Raw genomic sequence first — 8,110 nt, 5'->3', positions numbered from 1 at the left:
AAAGAATTTTCATCTTATCAAAAACATTTGTTTAACAAATTCTGGAGACTAATAATATTCTGAAAATTGTGTATGGTATCAAAGTTATACAGCTATCATTAAATTATCGTTAATGAAAATAGAGCGAAAATTAGAGACTCTTGCAAATAAAAACGTAAAATGTTACCTGCAGCGAATTAATAGTGTTTATAATTAAACATTAATATCTACCCCGCAGTGAAGGCAATGAATATTAGATTCAGGAAGAAGTGAACGCAGTCAATGCAATGAATATTTAAATTTGGGAGAATTTGGAGTTTAAAAATTCAATATACATCAGAAATCGAAATTATAAGCAATTTCTTAAAACATGAATTTATAAAAATATTTCCAGACGGTCAAGCTTTTAATATTGCTTTCTCTTAGTACATTTAGTAATTGTTACATACCTAATTAATAAGCAGCTTTCTCTATTATAGAGTATATATTGGGTTGGCAACTAAATTCCTGCCTTTTTTTTTTAATTTTGGAATTTATTGCATTTTAAAATTTTGGAATCTATTTTTTTCGAGAATTCTATTCTTGAATCATTTTGGAATCTATTTAGATGTTATTTTTTCAAGTTAATTTAAGTTAATTTTTGTTTATTTTCAGATCATGAAAATGGAATGTTAAAAAGAAAAAAACGAGCATTTTCGACAACTCCTTTTTGCTTTTAATCAAGGTTCTAAGGCTGCAAAAGCTGTTCGCGACATTTGTGCTGTGTATGGAGAGGGTGCCATAGCTGAAAGAACCGCTCGTGATTGGTATGCCAAGTACAAAAATGGAAATTGTGACCTCAAAGACGCTCCTCGTTCTGGCCGTCCAGTTGAGTTCGATGAAGAGCGATTAAACCAAGTTTTGCACCAAAATTCTCGTCAAACGATAAGGAAACTGGCAGAGAAAATGGAATGCTCCCACCGCTATAGAGAAGCATCTTCACTCTATAGGAAAGGTTCAGAAGTATGGAACATGGGTTCCGAATGCTTTAAGTGACAACAACAAAAATCAACGAGCCACAATCTCCGCTGGTTTGCTTGCTCGTCACGGCTCAACTCATGGAAAAAGCAACGATTACCTTACCAAATCGTTACTGTCGAAAAAAATGGTGCCTGTACATCAATATGAAGCAGCGTAAGGAATGGCTTAGCCCCGATAAACAAGCGAACCGCTCGTGAAACAAGATCTTCATCCGCGTAAAACGATGTTGTGTGTATGGTGGGGCTGGGAAGGGATTATCTATTACGAATTGCTTGAACAGAACCGAACGGTCAATTAGGAATTCTATGTTCTACAGATGGAACAACTCAACACGGCTATTCAAGAGAAAAGACCTAATCATCAGCATGGAGTTCTTCTGCTGTACAACAACGCCCGCCCTCATATCGCCTATATGACCAAGGAAGCCATTCAAACGCTTGGCTGGAAAGTGCTGCCACACACGCCGTACTCTCCTGATTTGCCACCAATGGATTTTCACCTCTTTCTATCTCTTTCAAATGGTATGCGAGGAGTTTTGTTCAATACTGATGCAGAATTGAGAGCTTGGTAGGTTCAATTATCCGAGTCGAAATCGGGTAATTTCTACCAACGAGGTATTGAAAATCTTGTTGAACGTTGGGAAGAAGTAATAAACAGCAACGGTGAATACATTATTCATTAATTAATTAATTAATTAATTAATTAATTAATTATTTATTAGTTGTTATTTTATATGAAAACTTTTTAAAAGATTAACTTTAAAAAACGGTGGGAAATTAGTTGCCAACCTAAGGTATATATATATACACACACACACACACACACACATATATATATATACACACACATACACACACACACACATATATATATATATATACACACACACACACAGATATATATATATAGGCGTAGGATTGTAGGAGTAGCTGTGTGGTAAGTAGCTTGCTTACCAACCACATGGTTCCGGGTTCAGTCACACTGCGTGGCAAGTGTCTTCTACTATGGCCTCGGACCGACCAAACCCTTGTGAGTGGATTTGGTAGACGGAAACTGAAAGAAACCCGTCGTATATATGAATATATATATATATATATATATATATATATATATATATATATATATATATTATATATATATATATATATATATATATATATATTTATATATATATATGTATGTGTGTGTTTGTGTTTTTTCTGTTTGTCCCCCAACATCGCTTGACAACTAATTTAGTGGTCCGGCAACAGAACTGATAGAATAAGTACTATGCTTACAAAGAATAAGTCTTGGGGTCGATTTGCTCGACTAAAGCCAGTGCTTCAAATGACTGAAAAGAGTAAAAGAGTATATACATATACATACACACACACACACACACACACACACATATATATATATATACACACACACACACAGATATATATATATAGGCGTAGGATTGTAGGAGTAGCTGTGTGGTAAGTAGCTTGCTTACCAACCACATGGTTCCGGGTTCAGTCACACTGCGTGGCAAGTGTCTTCTACTATGGCCTCGGACCGACCAAACCCTTGTGAGTGGATTTGGTAGACGGAACTGAAAGAAACCCGTCGTATATATGAATATTTATATATATATATATTATATATTATATATATATATATATATATATATATATATATTATATATATATATATATATAATATATATATATATATATATTTATATATATATATGTATGTGTGTGTTTGTGTTTTTTCTGTTTGTCCCCCAACATCGCTTGACAACTAATTTAGTGGTCCGGCAACAGAACTGATAGAATAAGTACTATGCTTACAAAGAATAAGTCTTGGGGTCGATTTGCTCGACTAAAGCCAGTGCTTCAAATGACTGAAAAGAGTAAAAGAGTATATACATATACATACACACACACACACACACACACACACACACACACACACGCAAATATATATATATATTTAGGCGCAGGATTGGCAATGTGTTAAGTAGCTTGCTTACCAACCACATGGTTTTCGGTTTAGAACCATGCAAAAGTGTCTTCTACTATAGCCTATATATTTACTATTTATATAAATGCATGTATATATGTATGCATGTATCAAATAAAGGAAGAGGAAAATAAAACCAAGTGAGAACAAATCTTGATTCATTACCTGAGATATCACAGAAAGAGTTGTAAGACATCATTATTTAATTTTACTCACTTAGATTTACCATTAAAATAATTTAAGTGATTTGAAAAGCTTCCTTTAATCTTTACCCGCTGACGCGAAAGTAGATCCCGAACTCCAGTCTTCATAATGATCTTGGGTCATGCTAGCTAATGAATTCGAGCACTCAGCGTATCTTCTAGTTTAGATCAATATTAGTCTAATATTGGGGCATATAAAAATTAAGAAAATTAAGTTTTGCGTACGGCAAACCATACTCCTTTTTCCATCGAGGGCTTATATAATCGACAATTTAATTTAGTCACTGTACAGTGAGCGCTTATAAGCTTTAAGCTCATAAAAATTATTATTATCATTATTATTATTATTATTATTATTATTATTATTATTATTATTATTATTATTATTATTTACAAATTGTATAATTCGGCACCGCATACCATATAATCGCGCGCGTATGTGTGTGTGTGTGTGTGCGCGTGCGTGCGTGTGTGTGTGCGCGTGCGTATATATATATATATATATATAATATATATATATACATATTCAAGTAGATTAATGAATTATCCTAGTATGGATAATTCGGTTAATCGATACCTGGGTAGCAAATTCACGTCAGTAAAACACGGTTGAAGTTACATGTCAAGGGCCGAACCCCGTGTTCGTGTGTGGAAATTTGTGTGTTTTTTTTATATCAATAAATGAAAAGAATGGAGTTGATATATATATATACATATATATATATATATATATATATATAACCATTTTATACTGTAGTTATAGCATGAAATACCCATCTTTGTATTACATTTAATGTAAATACACGGGTGGTATTACTAGGGAGAATAGCATCTCTAGCAGAGGTTCCGTACTTTAAAATACAATATATATGGGAGGCACATGAAAGTCGTTCCAATAGGGGTTACCAACGATCCCTGATGCATTTCCGCCACGTTGGAACATTGTCAATGGCATGCATTTGCAACCAACCACATGCTAAGAGGAAATCTGTTACCGCCTAATGCCAAAAAAGAGAAGCAGCATTAGATTAAAGAGAGACGGAAACTGATACAGAAAGAGACAGTGAAACATATTATGATAGATTATATTAGTATATCACAGAACATTACTGATGTATGAGCAAGCTGGAATTCTTTATAATGAAAAATAAAACGAAACTAGAAAGAAGAATATATAATATAATGATGAAAAACTGCTCAAAATGTAAAAATGTTCTTAAAATTGGCGGAAACTGTCTCTGCTTAAAGAAATATGAGGATTTATAAAGTAATCTGAATCAAAATCATCACATCGAATCGCAAAACTCTTTCAGCTAAACAGATGACATTTGGAAACTAAGATATTAAAGATATATGAAATAACTTTTAGTAATTTAAGGCAATTTACGCAACATGTAACTCTTCCATAATATCAAAGTTTAATAACAGAATATTTACTTTTTAACAAAATTCTGATAATGTGGTATGAATTGCAATCAACTAAATGTCAGCGCTAAATCCTTTGCTTGCTTGAAATTTTCTGCAGATTGGAAACTTCAGTCAATATATCTACGTGCTCGACTATGAGGTTAATAAATTAGATTCCGAATATGTTGGATCCATGTTCGCTTCCACTGCGAGTAACCTTTACGTCATTTTCTTGAATTCATTGAATTAGATTAATACTAATTTGTTACTCTTTTATTTGTTTCAGTTATTTAACTGCAGCCATACTGGAGCACCGCCTTTAGTCGTCAAATCTACCCCATGACTTATTCTTTGTTAGCCTTGTACTTATTCTATCGGTCTTTTTCGCCGAACTGCTAAGTTACGGAGACGTAAACACATCAGCATCGGTTGTCAAGCCATGTTTGGGGGGACAAACTCAGACACACAAACACACACACACACACATATATATATACATATACATATATATATATACGACGTGCTTCTTTCAGTTTCCGTCTACCAAATCCGCTCACAAGGCTTTGGTCGGCCCGAGGCTATAGTAGAAGACACCTACCCAAAGTGCCACGCAGTGGGGCTGAACCCGGAACCATGTGGTTGGTAAGCAATCTAAATGAGATAAATGATAAAATAAAATATTTGTTATGGAAGGTTCTTCAAAATGGTTAAAACTGATTAATCGAGAAAACTGGAACTGGTTATCTATTATTGCTTGAAAATAGTGAAGATAAACTGCAACATATATAGATAATATTTTAATTATTATTTTTAAGTAAATAACGATACTGTGTATATGAGAAAGGAGGGTATAATCGGCAAGAATTAGAGAGCTTTGTTTGAGTTTTTAACAAGTGTAAATAAGCCTTTACAGAGGCGTCGTCGTTACATACGGTTTATCTTGAAGATATTTTAGACTTTGGAGAGCCCTGCTTTCTCGAGGTTATCCTACTAATGATTTCTTCTAGAAAGAAGAAAGACAAATAGAACAATAGCATAATTTAAAGAAAAACGTTGAGGACTGATACTTCATTTTTGGATTCCAAAGTACTAAAGGCAATGTTGAGTTCAGTGAAATTTTATCTCAGAGGACAGACGGCGAGAACAGTTGAGTAATGCAACATATCTGATGCTGTGACTACTCGCAATTTAGAAGCCCTCACTGCAGGCATGAGAAATATACGACAAATCAACGAATGACCAGGGATTGAGAGATAGAAGTTTGATCTGAATTACAATAATTACTGTATAATATCAAAGATTATATAAATCTATAAACTTATACGTTTAATAAAAACTGCAAAGATCATCGTTTTCCCAGATGTTGTATGCTTGGTATTGAAAATTCATAAAAGAGCTGTGTGCGTGTTTATAGAAAGCATTGGGTTGTCCGGAAACTTCGTGCCGATTTATAGTAGCGTAACTTTCGACTTATTTTAGAACATGGTTGAGTCCATAAAATAGGATTTGACTATACCTCCATTTAGAGCAGAGTTTAAGCTATCTTTTCGTGGAAGAAGGTTTATGTTCCTATTACCTGTGTTAATTCTGTAACCCTTTAAAATGTAAAATAAGAAAGTTGATTTTTGGCACTTGATACTTTTCTTTTTCCGTAAAGGGAAAAATGCTTTACAAGCAACCAAAGAAATATGCGCAGTTTACGGTGATGTTTCTTTATCCGAAAGAACTGTACAGAAGTGGTTGGCAAGGTTTCTAGCTGGAGGTTGTAGCCTTATTGAGCGATCAGGAAGACCATCCACTACAGATGATGACCAAATCAAGTCATTAATTGAGAATAACCCACATTGCACAACCTGAGAATTGGCAGAAAGCCTCAACCTATCAAAATTCGTGGTTCATGAGCACCTGGTAATGCTTGGGTAATGGCAAGTAATTATTGACCTTTTCTTTCCTTTAAAAATCGGCACCAATTTTCCGGACAACCCAATATTTTCATGATGCGTCCATGGATAATTAGTTCCAACATGGTTGGGTTAACACAATAGAAACAAGAGAAGTTTCAGTAAAACGCCAAGTAGAAATTAATCACAATTTTTATCTAGCCAAGTCTATGTAAATACGTAAATTTCAAATACTACCATACAACAGCAGTAAAAAAATTGGTATAAAGTGTAAAAGAAGATCAGATAAATACCAATTTACAATTTTACAATTTTTTCTCACAATAAGATTTTCCCTCGTCACTTGTGTCAGTTCTTCAAGCAGACTAGAATAAAAAATTCTCCTGTAATCAGAGACGAAATTATAGTCTGTATTGCACGCATACACACGCGCTCCTCTTCTCACACATTCACATATACGAATATACATACATACATACATACATACATACATACATACATACATACATAAATATATACATACATACATATGTATATATATATATATATATATATATATATATATATATATACATATATATATATATTATATATATATATATATATATATATATATATATATACTCACGCACGCACACACATATATGTATAGTTACATACATACAGACAGTCCGACAGACAGATAGACAAACTAACAGACATATAGATAGAGAGGGAGAGAGATGAAATTATTATAGAGATGAGATTTGTAAGCTATGTCTACTCTACACCTTGTAGAACAACAATTGATCTGAAGAGTCACCTCTGAGCACATTTGTGTTTGACAGCCAGCATTTGAGTAAACATTTCAATGATGAGAACTCTATCGTCTGACATGATAGAACAATCATTACATATGTTGGGGGACGTGCACGTATGTGTGTATATATACATACATATATATATACATACACACATGTATATATATATTTATTCTTATACATCAAGTCATCGAATGGAACTTGCTGGAGCATTTCTTAATACAGTGTGGAGGCGCAATGGCCCAGTGGTTAGGGCAGCGGACTCGCGGTTTCGATTCCAAGACCGGGCGTTCTGAGTGTTTATTGAGCGAAAACACCTAAAGCTCCACGAGGCTCCGGCAGGGATGGTGGTGATCCCTGCTGTACTCTTTCACCACAACTTTCTCTCACACTTACTTCCTGTTTCTGTTGTACCTGTATTTCAAAGGTCCGGCCTTGTCACTCTCTGTGTCCCGCTGAATATCCCCGAGAACTACGTTAAGGGTACACGTGTCTGTGGAGTGCTCAGCCACTTACACGTTAATTTCACGAGCAGGCTGTTCCGTTGATCGGATCAACCCGAACCCTCGTCGTCGTAACAGACTGAGTGCTTCCAATACAGTGTAATCGTAAATTAAATTAAATAAATATATATAACACACACACACACATATTGTGTGTCTATATGCGCGTGCGCGTGCACACGGTAGACTCAGGAGTCCTTCCTGTGCGGAAATAAACACAGGAGAAAGTTCGCATTCTAAACAACATTGTGAGAATACACCTGAATTACGTCAATGGATACTAGTACGCATGCGCTTCTGCGAACACC

General features: G+C 34.6%; 1 long non-coding RNA gene across 1 annotated transcript; it reads left to right on the top strand.

The window, feature by feature from the left end:
• Window positions 1-266: 266 nt before the first annotated feature.
• Window positions 267-7,567, top strand: LOC118763718. Its single transcript, XR_004999471.1, has 3 exons — window positions 267-404; window positions 2,236-2,237; window positions 7,525-7,567. It is a non-coding gene; the product is annotated as an uncharacterized LOC118763718 (long non-coding RNA).
• Window positions 7,568-8,110: the final 543 nt, after the last annotated feature.

The sequence above is a fragment of the Octopus sinensis genome, linkage group LG6 (assembly GCF_006345805.1).
Source record: "Octopus sinensis linkage group LG6, ASM634580v1, whole genome shotgun sequence".
Classification (NCBI taxonomy): Eukaryota; Metazoa; Mollusca; class Cephalopoda; order Octopoda; family Octopodidae; genus Octopus; species Octopus sinensis.
Note: the sequence above shows the minus strand (reverse complement) of the source record. Positions and strands in the feature narration are given on the sequence as shown.